Here is a 17,632-nt window from a genome sequence, read left to right as displayed (position 1 = left end):
CGTTTAGTCAGTCAAAGCATTATAGTTCAGAGTTTGCATTAGAAGTTCAGACTAAAGACTTTCGGATCATCAAAACATGTAAGGCATGTTTTAGATTTGCATGTAGAATTCAAGAGTATGGTTTTGGAAGAAGGTACCATCTTTTTTTGCCGTGGTCTGCAGTCCCTCATCCCCCCTCCTTGCATGCTGCAACCAGTAAATGAATAAATCACATTAGCTTTCAAACTGCTATGCATCGACAGTGTTTCAGTTCAGCTAGGGCAATAACCACATTAGTCATTAATCACGCCAACAAGAAGCACTCTGATTTCTTTTTCTACATACATGCTAACATGCACAAAATCATGAAACAGGAACAGTACCAAAAATGATTAAATAACCAAATGAAGTAACCAGCCATGCAATCAATGATTGGCCAACAAAACCTGAGCTGTTGCTGCTGGACTGCAGAACAAAACAGAGACCGAAGAGGATACAAGCTACTAAGTAAGAACAGCAAAACAAAGTGTACATAGTCCTACTATCTCAGACTCTCACTTAAAACAAAGAGCACATGTATTGCATAATTCATTTTGCAATGAGCTCATGCTTAGTGAAATACCTTCATGTCTCATATACACCAAGGTACCAAGTCACTGCATAGTGCAAGAAACTATAGCAACAAACTGAACTATTTCCTGAACTATGCAAATACTGAGAAAGCATATTAGCAGTTTTCCTGAAAAAAAACTAACAATTTAGATATGTAAAGTTTTAACATATTTGAATTATTTCTAAGCATAGACAAAGAACCAGATTTGATCACAGTAAAGTTCAAATTGATAGACTCTTTGAGTTGCATGCCTGATGAAAGTTATGTACTACACAGTAGCATTCAAATTGACATTAAAAAAATGAACAGATGCATGTAGCTAAACAAAGTGTTCAATGGACACACTACGCACGGTATTCAAGTCAGAAAAAACAACCCGGACTTGTTATTACCTTCGCTACTAGCTATGCAGTGTTAGGGGGTGTTAAGGTTCTTGAGTCCAAACTAAAGTTTCTATCACATCACTAATTAAGAGTATTAAATATAGACTAATTATAAAACTAATTGCATAGATGGAGGCGGCCTAATTAGTCCATGATTTGACAATGTGATGCTACAGTAAACATGTGCTAATCATTAATTAATTAGGCTTAATAAATTCATCTTGCGAATTAACCTCCATCTGTGTAATTAGTTTTATAATTAACTCATATTTAGTCCTCCTAATTAGCCTCTGAAGATTCGATGTGATATGGACTAGACTTTATCTTAAGGATCCAAACACCCCTTAGTTAAAGTGATGCAACTGACGACATCCTGCAGCAAAGCTCACAATAAAATATCTGAGTTAGGATTTAGGAACTAGAAAGGCAGCAACAGAAGGAATTTGCAGAGAGCACGTGTGTCGCATAATTAATTTTGCAATGAGCTCATGCTTAGTAAAATACCTTCATGTCTCATATACACCAAGGTTTACAAGTTGCAGTATTACTAGTAGGTAGCTGCTACCACTGATTTTTTGTTAGACCACCATCATATCATATTATTTTCCACCTTGCACTGCACTGCATGATTTATTTTGTTTTATAATCTTTTGTTAAAACTCTTTTCCACCTAAACCTTCCTATCAACCTCGCTGAAAACCAGAGCCAACAAAAGTAGGGTTAACTTATGTTGATCGGTTTGTTGCACCATTCAGATCAGCCAAATCTAGTTCTATCCTCTGTTCTAACTAAAAATCTTGACAAGCCTACCTTAGCCATCCTAAAACCTTAGGATTTGTTTTTCATAGAAAATAACCCTTGTTTTTCCTTTTGTTTTGAAACCACCTTAGATAGAATTTCTTATTTTGAGCCAAAAATATAGGATACCTTTGAACCTACCCTAAGCCTTGTTAGTTTGGTTGCTGGGACTTTTCAATGAATGATTTTCTTGTTGACATTGCTTGACTTCTTATGAAGTGGCCAACCTTGCTTTGTCATTCTAAGCGATTCTTTTTTACTCAATTAATTGCAGAACAACTTTGATAGTCTTTTTGACTTTGCTAGCCCCTATTTTTCTAATCTTTTGCATGTCCATTTGCATTTATTCCATCATTCATGTGTTAGCTTAAGTTTTTTCTAAAACTTTATGATGAATGCTTTCAGATCTATATTAATGCTTGCATGACATTTTCCTTTTGCAATCTTGTGTAAACATGGTGTTTAGACATGATTTTAGACCTTCATCATTCAGTTTGATAAACCTTGCTAGCTATTCATATTGTCTCCATATTGCATTGGTTGGTTAATAAGCTTTGCGATGCGCTTTATTTTTCTTGTGCTGTAAAGAGTTATTGATCTTGGAAAAAGCATAGTATTTAACCTTGGTTAACAATTTTTTATGGCTATGGAGAATGTCAACAACCTAGTTGTGAGCATGGTGTTTAGAACTTGGTGTAAACATTATGTTGTTTATGTTCCTACCTATCATTTGCATTTACACTTGCACTCACATACACTCATTAGGTTTTTATTTTTATTTTTTTTACTGGATTAGCTATGCCACAACTTAAGTCTTAGGGATGCTGTTGGTTTGTTGGCGATTACTTCTACTCCCGACCGTCACCTCGGGGGTAGTATGTGCACTTGAATTGTTTTGCATGCATGGTGAAACGCTTTCATGAAAGGAAAGAGAAGAATTTAAAGGACAATAAAGGCGACAAAAGTGAAGAAGCATAAAGACAAGCTCTGGACACGGACACGGAGCACACGGGTTTCAACAATCATAAAATGCTTCATCTTCTTCTTCCATGCCTAGCACAATGCTAAGCATAGAGGAAGACTTGGCGGACGAAGATAAAAATGCTGTATGGAACACGATCACGGTTGCCAGATGATGCTCATTTTTCTTGTTCCATGCTAAGCACGATGCTTAAGCATGGGGGAGGTTGCACTACACTTCATTAGAAGCATCGAAAGGATGGTAAATTCTTCCTCAACATTCTCTTTATCCATCTCTTTCTTAAATGCCTATGTATATAAGCCTTCAACCATAAGCTTGATACAACCTTTGTATATCTCTCGATAATAACATGGCTTCTAGGAGTACAACCTAGTTTTTATTTTCGATAAATCATGATCACCATCACCTTGTGCTCACCACGATGTTAATAATTTTGGTATAATATTGCTTATGGAAAAATGACGAAGGTTGCCGCTTTGTTTTACCTACACAATGTTTTATATGTCTTGACTAATTGCTCTCCTATTTAATGAACTTAAATTGATTAAATATCAGCTTTAATTGTGGAGGTTAAATGACTAAATTCTAGACCCAGAAACTCTCAGCTGCTCTTTGATTTGAGTTTTTTGATGACCCGATAACTTGATTTGTTTTATTTAAAATTAATTCATATGCTATCTACATTTGTAAATCTCTTGCACAGTTCTACCTACCAAAGCCTATATATATGCATGATCTTTCATGATGAAACCTTTAGATTGCAAACTTATATTTTGATGAGTTGGATTAAGATTGATTTCTGTGGTATGAGACATAGAATCTGGTCATCTCCTTTGTGTAAACCTTTTTCTTGATAGCCTTTCTGTCCATGTATTGTGAGTTTCTACACTGAAAATTTCGTAAACTTCTCTAGGCATCCAACCTAAACCCAAATTATCATTTGTGTGACTACCTCCTTGACCACAATCTATTATTGAGTGTGGAAAAATATTTCGACAAGGATCTAGAAGATATATCATTACCTTTTCAAGAAAAATAATATTTGGAGGGGTCCACCATTGTGAAGAATAAAAAGCGAAGGAAATAGAGGCCAGGAGGGGCCAGGCCGATCGGCCTGGACACACTTAGGCCGATCCGCCTGGGTGATTTCCCCTTGGACCATCTGAATTTTGGTGTGGATGATCCTCCAGAACAATAAATTAATTTTCTCATGAAGATTGAAGATTTTAGTACTTACCGCAGCAGTTTATCTTTCTTTCTCTATCATGCTCGAGGACGAGCATCGTCTAAGTATGGGAGAGGAGTCATCGCATTATCTCTGACTACTGCTAAGTAAAGTACTATGTTGCAAGAAGTTCTGAGGAGCAAAAAGAAAACAAAAAGAGGAAAAAGAAAGAAAGAAGTGAAAAAGGAATGAAAACAGAAAAAAATAAAGGAGAAAAAGAATAAAATGCTCCTCAGTTCTTTGAGCCTCATTAAAGTTCCCAGTGCTCTCAAGATTAAGGATTGATACATACTCATTTTTCCAATCATGTGCAATCCGATTACGGGAACTTCATTTATGTCTCACGATTATCCTTTGCCCTTGCACATATCCAGGTATCTAAATGTGTGTGTTTCATCCCCTCCCTCTCCAACATTTATTTTCCGTGGCCTTTATGACAAGTCTCAATAATCCCAATAGATCTCTCTCTTAGTTTGACAATATTTCAGATGTAATATTTTGCTAGGACTGTTTCTACCTACCAAGCTCCACATAAGTCTTCCACTTTCATATATGAGTAGAATAGGTTGAAAATATTCTAGTACAGGCTTGAGTGACTTGATGAGATGAGTGTTTCCATGAACTGTTGTAGGAGAATCTCACTTGTGTTAGATTTGCATCTTTTTCAAAAACTCTTCACGTTAAAACAAGGTAAAGGTCTAAAGTTCACTTAAGTTCAAGAGCATTGTATTTATTTTTATTATGGCATGTTTTTTATTGCTAGTCTATCTTCCATGATAAAAATTAGCCGGTCACAACTTGAATTTTGATGCTAAATACTTGAGAGAGCGATGTGTCTTGTTATGTATGACTGAGTGCAGGGATGGCATCGAAGGGCAATGCTTCCTGATTAAGCAAGTAACTTGGACATACTCGAGGACGAGCAAGGTTTAAGCATGGGAGAATTGTTGACGCTCGTTATTGACACATTTTTAGTACCATTTAAGTGGTGTTATCTTACGTATTCTTATACTAACCCGTCACTTGCCACTTGAAACAACCCCATTATTACATACGTGTTGTATTTTGGAGGACATTCTATTTTCACTGGAAATTGGACTAAATTGGAGCATAATTGGATGAGGCTCAGGACAAGCGACAACCTAGAGGAAGACGAATGCCAGAAGCCCCATAAAGGGCCTAGGCAGATCGACTGATGGGGCCAGGTCGATTGGCCTAGGGTCCGATGGAGCCCATTCATGCTCATCTTCGGTAAGGACTCCTCCAAGAATATTTAGGGGTTAAGTTTCACAAGTTATGACAATTTCACTTCAAGATCAAAGATGGAAGCAAGCTGGACTTTGGAAAGATACCAAGATCCATCCTTATCCCAAGGCTATCGATGTGCCAGTCCCGTATGCAAGTAAAAATAAGTTTCCAGAACACCATTGAAGACTTAGCGCCGAAGTTGGGCGTGAGGGAATAAAAGGAAGGGCTGAGCCGATCGGCTTGGACGCACCCAGGCCGATCAGCCCAGGGTGTTCCCCTCGCCCGTTCGCCTTCCAATTTTCACCACGCGCTCTCTTGACTATAAATACCCCAAAAATCTACCAAGCCCTAGAATCAATTCACCAGAAGTCGACGAATAGAGGGACACACACCAGAGGGAGCTGAGGGCCTCGGCAAATGCTCGAGGTTGCCTAGGAGATAGGTTAGGCTAGATCCTAGCCACCATGGTCGTCCATGTGTGGCGAAGCCATGGTAGAGTTTGAGAGCCATGCCTTGGATTCATCAAGGTATATGTACATTCAATGGTGATATCAATCTGTTCTTATCTCTACTTTGATCTACTATGATTCATGCTCATTCATATGTGTAGCCACCACATGCCATTAGTAGGAATAGATGTAATCATGGTGATTAGTCTATGTCTTGCGGATAGATCATAGTAGTGTGCTGGAAGTCGGTGTGATTACCCTTGTGTGGTGACAGCATGCGGGAGGGAAAAGGCCGAACGATCGCATAATGGATAACTCTTTATCAAGGTACGAGATAGGTTGGTTACCACTTTGGCTAGAACTGCAACTAGAAGACGTTAGGCTCATGCTACCTTTGGTTGTGTTACCTCGTGTCATATGAATGTGATCTGTTCATGACATTCATCTCATACTCGTGTTTACCCTCACATGCGATCTATGCTTCATGATAGGATTAGATCCGTTTAGTTAGATAGAAAACCTTAACCAGTTCGCTGTCGATCCACGGATTGATAAACCTTGGATGGAATACTCTGAGGAAAAAACTACGATGATTCGTCCACTTGCGGTTCACAAATTAGCGCACTAACTGCTGTCAACAGCCATCACCACCGATTGATGGTCCCACGGTGATAGGAGTTTCCATTACCGCATACCTATATCCAACAACCACGAAAACCGGTGGTGATGGGGTGTTGTGCAGTAGGGAGTAATAATTTGATATGTTTGGATCCTAGGATTACAATGCAGATGATAGGTTGATAAAGAAACTCTATTGTCTATAATGACCTTAGCCTGGATAGGGGACAAGGTTTAGGGTAGGGGTAAAATCATTATTTCCCAATCCATAATCTCCAAATAGCTAGGTTGGAGTAATGACTGGGATTATTGGAAACTAGGTGTTGGATTCTTATAACTATTAGTTGATGCCCTAGTGAATTTTTTTAGCCGAACTATATAATTTCTAGTTGATTGAAATGGGCCCTTATTTGTGCCGAATTTCCAATAGAAATTCATAAAATAAGCAATAGGATAGCAATGGACAAAGATTAGGAAGAGATCCATGCAAATGAGTGAAACAACAAAAGCAAGAAGGAGAACTTGCTGAATGTTTTTAAAATGATGAAGCAGAGCGCTCACGAAAGAACCACTTCCTGAGGTAGCCGAAGTCGTCGTTACACATAGCAGTACTAGATTTTAGGGCTCATGCCACAAAGGCCATTGCAACGACCCAAAATATGTTGTATTAGATAGGTGTCATCGCAACCATTTTGTAATTCCGTTGCAAAACTTGATGCTGTCACCACAATTTGAAAAATGGTTGTTGAGTAGCTGATCTTTTTGCCACATTTATCTTGCAGTTGTTATAATGTTTGTTTTCGTTGTAATATGTAATGGTTATTGCTATCAAATTCAGAATCATTGCAGTAAACAATATTTCACGAAATGTTTTGTGTTGTCTTAATCACCACGTGCGTTGCGTTGCAACACTTGTATCCATATTGCAACTTGTTGGGGGTCTGACTCCACCAGACAGAGAAGAGCAAACTAATGGAGGAGAAGGCATAACTTCGGGAGAAAGTCTAGAAGTGCCCAGTGAGTCCCCTCCTCAAGCCTCCATAAACTCTTTATATAGAAGAGGATTTGTTGGCAATTAGCCCCCAAACTCTTAGTGGTACAAAATTTACAACTAGGCCTTCCGACTTTTTTGGGCCGCCTTTACTCATGGGCTGGGCTATTTTCCCAAATCATCATCCTCACTTAAACATGCTACAAGAGTCAGAAACCATTGAGATGAAAACCGGGGGTGCCATGTGAAGACTTTTTTTCCAACACAACCAAATACTAAGTGGTTGCATGAAAAAATATCTATTGTGACCAATTATTTTTGTTGGTGTACGGTGGTTTAGTTTGTGACAATAAATTAGTGTTTAATTCGCCACAATATTTATTTAGTGCGCTTTACATATGTGTGGACCCACATAATTAACCAGCGCTTGGGGAAAAAAAAGAGTCGATCGGGACTTTGTTGTCGCGAGATCCATCCATATCGCAGCAGCGCCGTCGTCGTTTCCTCGCGTGAGGCGCGATCGAGACCGCGTGGCCGGCCGGCGACAGGCGGACAGGAGGAGGCGCGCCATTGTGAGCAGAACTGCTGGCTGGCTGGCTGGTGTGCAAGTGTGCCTGTGCGGCTGTCCCTGCCCCATTGTCGTCTCCTTGTTCATCACCGCATAGTACAAACGGGAGGAGAGATCAGAGCAGGGATGAGCAGGAAGCCAACACCTCTTCTGTGGGTGCATCTTTGTCTCCTCCTCTTTCGTTCCTGATCGATGCGTTACTCCTCCCTGTGGCTCTGATGGATTTGTTTTCTGCTTCCATGAATCAAGAGGGAATGGAGAGCACGCAGCGATTAAAAGAGTTAGCAGCACGGAATTTGGAGGAGAGGAGTAAGAATAGGTCTGGATCATCGTTTTCCACGGTTCCCCACTGTGTTCAGGAGAAACCCTAGGTGAGGCCTTAATGATTTATAGCACGTGTAAATTATGTGTTTTGGTCGTAGTGACAGTGCTTGGTGTCAACTGGAAGCGAGGTTAAGTTGCGAAGGTCGATTTGATTAATTTCTAGACGCTCAGGAATTTTCAGATTGTGCAATTGGGTGATCCAGTGATATCTCAATTTTTTTAGACCCTGTAATTTAGGGAAAAATTCATATTGATGCATTGGACATGAGGTGCTTTCTTTGGGATCAAGAATTATAATTTTAGTCATGGTGATTTAGAAGATATGGTGTGTCTCTGCAGATTTCTGTCAATATTCTAAACAATTTTATATCTATTCAGTTTTGGACAATCTTAGTGGCCGATTTTCTCTGGGTAATAGTTGGAAAAGTTCTATATAATTCCATTACCGTTCTTTGGAGTATTTGATGACCTTTTTTGGCGCAGTATAATTTGAGTTATCGTCGCTGCAAGTTGACTGCTAGAAAAAGCAGCGTTCTTTGACAGCAATCTGTATTTCCTGGTCTTAGGCACCTTTCAGAAGACATTGGTTCCCAACACCATACTAGTGTCGTAGAGTGTTTCACAAGTTTTCCATCCATGTATGGTACAAAATTTTCCAACAAGTATAACTACAGAACTAAAATTAAACCTGCTCCTTATAATATGACCGATTGCTTCATCTTGGATAGAGATGGTGCTTATGACTGTTAATTTTCTGTACGTTTGCAGTTTTAATTTAACATCCTTGCGCGGCGCAGCAGGAGGAAAGGCAAAGGACAATCATTCTTCGTCATGTGCATGTGAGTTTAGATTACGAACTAAATTATATCTGCTGGTAATCTAGGTATACTTGTGTGCATTGTGTCAAATAAGCTTGAGAACTTTTCTTTGATGTATATGCAGGCAATTGATCACTTTGTGTGTCACTTTGATCGAAAATGTTGTGAAGCATGTTGTCTGGCACATCTTAAGGAGAAACGGCAGCCTGTCCATGTACGAGATGCCGTGGAATGTCCTACAGAGCAATTAGAGAAGTTAAATCTCATTTGATTTTTGAAGGATTTTCTGAAAATTTCATCCAATGGGAAGGAGAAGAAAAGGATTCATTTGAGGGCTTCAATGAAGGGGTTAGCAATGATGGTGCAACATGTGACGGTGCTTCTATGAGGGATCTGGTTTCCTGACTATTCAGTGGTGCAATACATGGTGACATCATGGTAGTGAAACTAAAGAGCCAAATGAAAGTGCCAAGAAATTCTTTAAATTATTAACAGAGGTGCAAAGGGAACTTTATCCAGGTTGCAAGGAGGCTACTAAGGTATCTTTCATTGTTAGGCTATTTTCAGATTAAGTGCATGTTTGGTTTTAGGAACCGTGCATTAGAGGCCATTCTTCTATTGTTCTCGCTTGTCCTCCCTGGAAGTCATTGTGTACCATGCACTTTGGAGAAACTGCAAAAGGTAGTTTGTGATCTTGGCATAGATTACCAAAAGATACATGCATGCATCAATTATTGTGTTTTATTTAGGAAGAAATATGCTGATATGCATACATGTCCAGCACGTGGTGAGTCTAGATGGAAAACAGCTGATTCAAGTGAAAAGGAGGTGGTGACTAGTGATGGTGCTCCCAAGAAGCGCGTTCTACAGAAAATATTGAGGTATTTTTGGTGACTTCTTGTCTACAAAGGTTATACATGGGAGTGACCATATCTGAATATATGCATTGACATAAAGAGGGACTGGTTCGAGATGGAAAAATGTAGCACCCTGCTAACTCTGTGGCATGGAAGCACGTGGATGAAATGTTTAAGGATTTTGCCTTGGACTTTCGTAATGTAAGGATGTGTCTTGCATCTTATGGCTTTAATCCATTTGGGATGTTGAACGCATACATTACATATCAATTTGCCTCCATGCACTACAAGAAATCTTCCGGTCTATGATGAACCCAAAAGTGTCATAAATATTTTTGTCATAAATCATGATTTATGACGCTCGAGTGATGAAAACCCTCCATCATTAATCGAGCATCATAAACTGCGACTAGTAACATTCCTTATTTCGGTGCGTCATTGTATCTATGACGCCTACAAAACGTCAATAGAAACGTCATAAATTGGCTCCTACTATTTTTCCACGACGGAAAGAATCCGATGTGGCATGACAATTGTGACAGATTATTTCATCATAAAATGAATTTGACCCATTTGTTGTTGGTCGAGCCCAAATTTATTCCCACAGGCCAAAGATGTTCTGATAGCCCAAAATTAATTTCAGTAGGCCCATTTGTTGTTGGGTCCAACCCAAAAGTTGTGCATATTGTTTGCGGTCCTTTTAGTCCTGACTTATGAATAAAATACACTTTTGGCCCAATTATATGCGGGCTATGCCTACTTAAGCTAGACATAAATTTAACTAATTGGGCCTAACAAATAATAGATTTCATTTCAATTTTGATCCGATTGGCAAAATAATAAACACAACACACAGATTTATATATACAAGAAAATAAATTATTATTCCCTATAGAGACAACCACTACCATGTTGTTTATCACAGATCACAAACTATTACAAGATAACTGTCTCATAAAGAATAGAGATTAACAAAGCTACATTTAGGTCATAATCCCAAGAGATAAAGTAGGGCATTGATTGTAACCTCTAGCAGAGGTTAGAGGTTAGCAGCTGACGAAGAAGTGTTTTAGTATCTTGTGCTACCTTCTTCAAGTTCTCAATCTTGGCAAAATGCAATTTGAGAGTTGATTCTGAATCTTCTATCTTCTTCTTCAAGGTAGCTAACTCTTGCTTATGAGCAAGACACCATTGTCGAAGTTGTACCTTATTTTGTTTGTCGGCGTCAACTTACTCCTCATCAATACTGCCGCATAAGGATTTTGTAGAGCTTCTTGAGTACTTCGCTGCCTCATCAGATTCTTGTTTTGCAAGAAGGAGCATTTATTTGAGAACTTCCATTTAGCAACTAGTGGATCCGAGGTCAGATTCTGATCTTGTAATTGATTTAAACTAAGTAAAGAAGCAATGTCAATAATCATCATGTGTTTAGTTTTAGCCGAACTGAACAGGAGCGACTACAAATATTGACCCTCTGGTGGGCTGAAACAGGATAAACTCAAACTTCAGTTGATGCATTTGTTCAAGTATAAATTAAGAGCAGACAAATAAACAAGCATAAGTACATATGGCAAAGGTTGAGATCATCCACAAACTGAAACAATCATCTATTAAGTTCTACAAACCACAAAAATAATTATTGGAAAAGGTGAAAGGTAAAGGTGATCTGCTGGAGCAGTAATTTTCACTAACTCTCCCAATAGGGTACAACAGATCCACATTCCCCAATCTAACTACAATATTAAAAGCTAAAGAGCATGGGGAAGCAATCTGATAATTTAATCAACTATATTATACAAACCATATAAATAATTTGACTTGACACAAAAATAATTATTGGAAAAGGTGAAAGATAAAAGGGATCTGCTGGAGCAGTAATTTTTCACCAATTCTACCATTAGGGTACAATGGATCCACATTCCCCAATCTAACTACAATAGTGAAAGGCAAAGAGCATGGGAAGCAATCTAATAATTTTATTTATGAAGTTCTACAAACCGCATAAATAATTTGGCTTGGCATAAAAATAATTATTGGAAAAAGTGAAAGATAATGGGGATCTGGTGGAGCAGTAATTTTTCACCAACTCTCGCAATAGGGTACAACAGATCCACATTCACCAAAGCATGCAATAACAATATTGAAAGCGAAAGAGCATGGGGAAGCAGTCTAATAATTGAATTTAGCAATACGGGGAGGAGACCGCTGACCTAACGAACAAGAAGAGAAGGAGGTGCCGAATGCCACCTCGATGGAGCAGCCCGGGCATGCACCACTTCCTGTTAGATTTATAAGCCCGGCAGTCCACCAGAGGGTTACCAAAGTGGTTGATGTGTAGGTGATGGCGATTGTGAAACCAAGAACTTGAAGGTGATCACGAGAACACAAGGGACATGAGGGTTTTAGATAGGTTCGGGCCTGTATGCGTGGATTGTATTGCTGGTATGAGATTGGATTTTTCAATTGCCTCGAGAGGCTCCCTTGGCCGCCTTATATAAGCTGATGACCAAGAGTTACAAGTTTGTTTGAATCTAATCTACTCGTTAGTTATATGGAAGGTAATCCGAGTCGGACTACTAAATGCGTTCCACGATATACGAGCAGATTTGGATTGTCTTGTTGCCTTGATGTGTACTCCAAGTAACTTCATATCCTTGGCCCACACGTCCTGGTCGGGCAGGCCCACTCATCAGGTCCGGTTAGTATCTTGGTCGGTGGGGACCCATGGGGTAACCATATCCCTCAAGCTCCCGAGTGATGCGTAGGCGAACAGGCACTTAAGGTCATCACAGTGAAGCTTGATTTGAAGTCGGCTAAAGCTGCAATGGTGTCATGGTGACGGAGAGGCTGCGCAGTGCTCAAAAATAAGAAAATCCAAGCGAACGTAGAGCCAACATGCAGAGTGAAGACGAGTGCCGAGCTGATGGATGCTGGCGCCCAGCAGGTCGAAGTGAAGGTTACGGAGGGACGTACTCCATAGGAGTAGCCCCCGAGCATTGAAGCGATTAGAATAATTGGTCCCATGGTCAAAGAAGAAGAAATTGCCCCTTGAAGCAGATCTCAGTGCCTGATCACGAGGATTGGCGCAGCCATGGAGGCTTGCCGACCAAAAATACATGTCCAAACCTCTTGAGATAAGGACTCGTGCAATGATAGGTAAGTGACAAAAATGCCTACTCACGAGAGTACTTGAACCGTCTGAGTAGCATCAGGATTCCCATCAGTACTTGAAGATCAGTCCGAGCATCACGTGAACACTGTAGAGCCGTATTGGCATGGGAAAGCCTTGTCGTGCACCCTCACGAGTACACTATAGCAATTTGGATGTTATCTTGTGATCCAGCTATAAATAGACCAACGTTCAGCGTGGAGAGTCATGGTCCAAATAATAGCACTCGTAGGCTTAAAGCTTGTAGTTTTTAATAGGAGTAACACCCGCCCGGAAGCCTGATGCCAGAAAATTCTCGTGAAGAAAACCCAGATGCTCCTTTCCTTCGCAGTCTCTATGGTGAAGTCGGGAAGTAATGATGCTAGAAGAATCCTCGTGAGGAGCTGCATTGTGAACTCTGCACTTTGTCCAGGACACCACTTAGGGGAAGTGTTTCGCGCGGCTTTCTTGTATTGAGCTTTTTTCTTTTTTTGCATTGTAGCTTCTTATCCTGGGATGTCAGCTATCCTAGAGCTGTTCACAGTCTTTTGTAATATGTAATGCCGGGAATTTGATTTTAGCTAACTGAAATTATACTTTTTGCATCTGTTTCTGGTGTTTTATGGTGCTGTAGAGGCATTCTTTCTTGAAATTGGGATACTGGTCCTGGATGTTGTAAACTTGCTTTGCCGTGGAGGCTTGCCAAATAGAATGAAGCGTCCAACCAATGAGGATGAGGACTGGCGGAGCCACGGAGACACGCCGAGTAGAGTTAGGTGCCCAGCCCTCGAGGACGAGGACTAGCAGGGGCACGGAGGCACGCCAAGTAGAATTAGATGCCCAACCCTCGAGGACGAGGACTAGCGGAGCCATGAAGGTGCGCTGAGTAAAATTAGGCACCCAGCACCGAGGATGAGAACTTGTGGAGCCATAGAGGCTCGCCGAGTAAACTTAGGTGCCCAGCCCCCGAGGACGAGGACTGGCAGAGCCACGGAGGCGCGCCGAGTAGGATTAGGCGCCCAACCCCTGAGGATGAGGACTGGTGGAACCACGGAGGCGTGCCGAGTCGGATTAGATGCTCCGCCCTTGAGGACGAGAACTGGTAGAGCCACAGAGGCGCGCCGAGTACAATTAGGCGCCCAGCCCTCAAGGACAAGGATTGGCGGAGCCATGGAGGCACACCGAGTAGGATTAGGTGCGCAACCCTTGAGGATGAGGACTGGCGGCACCACGGAGGCGCGCCAAGTAAAATTAGGTGCCAAGCCCCCGAGGACGAGGACTGGTGGGGCCATGGAGGCGCGCCAAGTAGAATTAGGCGCCCATCCCCTGAGGACGAGGACTGGTGAGCCACGGAGGCGTGCCGAGAAAATTAGGCATCCAGCCCCCAACGACAAGGATTGGTGGAGCCACGGAGGAGTGCCAAGTAGAATTAGGTGTCTAGCCCTGAGGACGGGGTCTAACAAAGCTGCAGAGAGGCGCGCCGTAAAAAGCGCAACGAAGATCCCGTAGATTCCATCCCATGCACGCAGCGTTAATAGGAGGATCCACAAATTTTGCTTGGCACATTGCGCCATGCTAATGGAAGGTCCACAATTTCTGTTCGTAACTTACGCCGTCATCTCCTTCAAAAACGCGAGGGCCATCGAGCTGTTGTCATTCTTATCTTCAACCTCTCTCAGCGCCTCCACGTTGAGCTCACTGAGCACTTCACCACCTCGCTCGCGAACCCTAAGTCGTGCCACCGCATTCCGCATTCCTCTCGTGCACATGGCGCCGCTGCCGCTTGAGCTGCTGCGCCGCCGCCGCCTGAGCCGCTGCGCTGCTTTATTCATAGTAAAACCCTAGTCCATTTCATATCTAAATCCCAAGTCACCAAGCTCGAAGAGATTGCCCAATCCAATGCCCCCGCTCCTTCCTCGGTGTGGATGAAGTCTGTGATGATGCAGGAGCGGATCCAATCCCTCATCGACCGTGGGCTCCTTGGCCCACAAGCGCTACTTGACTAGAAGCCTACCGCCGGTCAGAAGTTCCTGTCGAAGGACACGATGGAGGCAGTGGTGTTCACATTGTTCTTTGAGCACGGATTCGGGATCCCCACTAGAGATTTCTTCTGCGGCGTCCTCAACTACTACAAGATTGAATTGGTACATTTGAATCCTAACTCAATCTTGGACATATCCATCTTCATTCATCTGTGTGAAGCTTTGGCATCCCCCCATTTTAATCTGTGGTGCCACTTATATCAACTAAAACCAGTTATCACGAAGGGGAAAAAAGATTGGGTTATTGGGGGTTGTTGTTTCTCACTACAACCCAAGAGGATGTAGTAGTATTTTGACCTTGAATTGAGGGAATCCATCAAGGGGTGGCATGCCGAGTGGTTCCTTATCGCCAATCAGAAACCCAAGCTGCCACCGCGTATGGGTTACAAGCCAGTGTTAGTATCCAAATGGCAAAATCTGCTGACCTCAGAAGAACAGGTCCAAGTAGACGAGTTGGTGAAGATCATCGACCTGAAGGTGCGGGGGCTGACAGCCGCGGCAATCAATATCAATTTCTGTCAGAGAGCGATGCAGCCCATCAAATACTGAGTACATCCATCATACGAGTACTCAAGGTTGGATGATCTGACCTAGGAGGTCTCTGGCAAGGTGCCCAACGAGGAGGTCATCGGAAGGGTATGTGATTTCTTCAAGGGTACTGTCAGCTACAGAGATGTCCCTAAAGCCTTTTCATTGAAGAGGCCATCACCTACACCGGTAAGATTGTGCTCAGCTTTGTTTTGATGTAGTGCATTACTTGTTTGCAATGTTTTTGACTTGGAGCAATAACTTGACTTAGGATGGCGCATTTGCTTATTTTTTCCCTTCACTGCTACCTGGTGGGGCTCAAGCAGCGCCGCCCAAGATCTGTCCGGCTGATGTGCCAATCGTGCCACTTGCCAACCTTGAGTTTGACTTGGAGTCCTCTTTTGGGTCCGTCGTGAGCGCGAACAATGTGGGCGGCGAGGATCAGGGTGCCGGACAGTAGACCTAGCAGGTCCTGCACAAGCGGCCCCTTTCCAAGGTGCCTCAGTGGAAAGAATTAGAAGCTGGCCGGTAGGAAGAATGAGAAAGCCGTGCCGAGTACTGCTACTGTGACTAGAACGGTCAGTGAGGCGGAGTCTGATGTGCTGAGCCCAGCCATGCAGGACAAGGAGTCAGAGCTCAAGAAGACCACTGCAGCTGACACGGCACGCCTCAAGAAGGCATTAAAGGAGAAGATGCACAAAGGATCCAATGGAGATACATCCGTGCCGCCTTAGCAATTGTGCCCAAAGTTGCGCTTGAGGAAGAAGAGAACCTTGAAGTGTGACTATCTTTATATTGTCTATGTTTATGATTGCAGTCTTATCTTGCATGGATTGCTGGTTGTGGTGATGATGCAGGACTGGCATGCCGTCTGAGGACAACAGCGCGCAACTGATGAGGTGCTCAGGCCAGACCAAAGCCACCAGCGATCGGACCGTTGAGCAGTCGCTGACCACAGAGGTCGGGACTGGTTGGGGTGGTTGGACTGAGGAAGTTGCACTGAGTCTGGTGCCGCAACAGGATGATGTCAGCTCTAAGGCTGCCGATGATGCCATGGTAAACCCCAAGGTCGCGAAGGAGGTAGGGGAGGACATCATGGTCGACCTTGAGCTCGAGAAGGAAGTCGGCCAGGTGGAGGGGGATGTCAGGGTTGAGCTTCAGCAGGATGAGCCACCCAGAGATGATCCACTGCCTTACTTGCCCGCCTTGGATGGAGGAAATGATTTACATGCATTCAATGTCTCCAGGGCTGACCTTGCTGGGGATGAGGCGTAGGACAAGAAGGATCTTGCCAGGCTGCGGCAGGCATCCTCCGAGGTTTCTGAGATGTTAATCGTAAGTTTGCCGACCAACCCATAGGACTTATACTTGAAATCTAGTTTCTTTGCAGAGCTCTGATTGTTAGAGTATAAACAGGGTCTGGCCGAGCGAGCTCACAAGAGGGCGGATGCAATCCATCATGCCGAGCAATATCGCCTGAAGGCAGAGCGCCTGGAGACCGAGCTCAAGAAAACAAACAGAGATCTCAAGAGCCAGCTGTCTCGGCAGAACCTCGAGAAGGTAGCGCATGATGGATTCATGAAAGGTACGGTGTGCTACCCTGTTTTAATCAATTTTTCCTTTAGCAACCTTGATGCTGATGCAATCCTGTGTTGCTTATGCAGAGTCCGCCATGGAAGTAGCCAAACTCCAGCGGAACCTCAAGGAGTGCGAGGATGCCAAAACGCGCCTTCAAGCCAACTTACAAAAGGCCAAAATTGACTTTGCTGTTGATAAGGAGATCCTCTCTTTGAACTTGACTGGTATGTTGTGCTGACTTGTTGAATCATGTTTTTCTTAGATGTTGTTGCGCTGATGCAGACTTGGTCGGACAAAAAGATTTCATGAAGAGGGAGGAAAGACTCAAATGACACTTCAAAGAGTGCGAAGACTCCAACAAGCGCCTCTAGCAGGAGCATGACATGGCATTGAAGCGTGAGTATGTAGTATCCCAGAAGCTGGCCTATGAAGCCAATGTGTGCAAGGAAATCGAGCGTTGCTTAGAGGCTGCTCTAAGTAACC

The 17,632-nt window shown here is 42.6% G+C and overlaps 1 long non-coding RNA gene across 1 annotated transcript; it reads left to right on the top strand.

The window, feature by feature from the left end:
• Positions 1 to 7,750: 7,750 nt before the first annotated feature.
• On the top strand, positions 7,751 to 10,145 carry LOC117836184 (uncharacterized). The gene is made up of 3 exons (XR_011897158.1): positions 7,751 to 8,225; positions 8,947 to 9,017; positions 9,121 to 10,145. It is a non-coding gene; the product is annotated as an uncharacterized lncRNA (long non-coding RNA).
• Positions 10,146 to 17,632: the final 7,487 nt, after the last annotated feature.

Source organism: Setaria viridis, chromosome 1, assembly GCF_005286985.2.
Source record: "Setaria viridis chromosome 1, Setaria_viridis_v4.0, whole genome shotgun sequence".
Lineage (NCBI taxonomy): Eukaryota > Viridiplantae > Streptophyta > Magnoliopsida > Poales > Poaceae > Setaria > Setaria viridis.
This window is presented reverse-complemented; position numbering and strand designations above follow the sequence as displayed.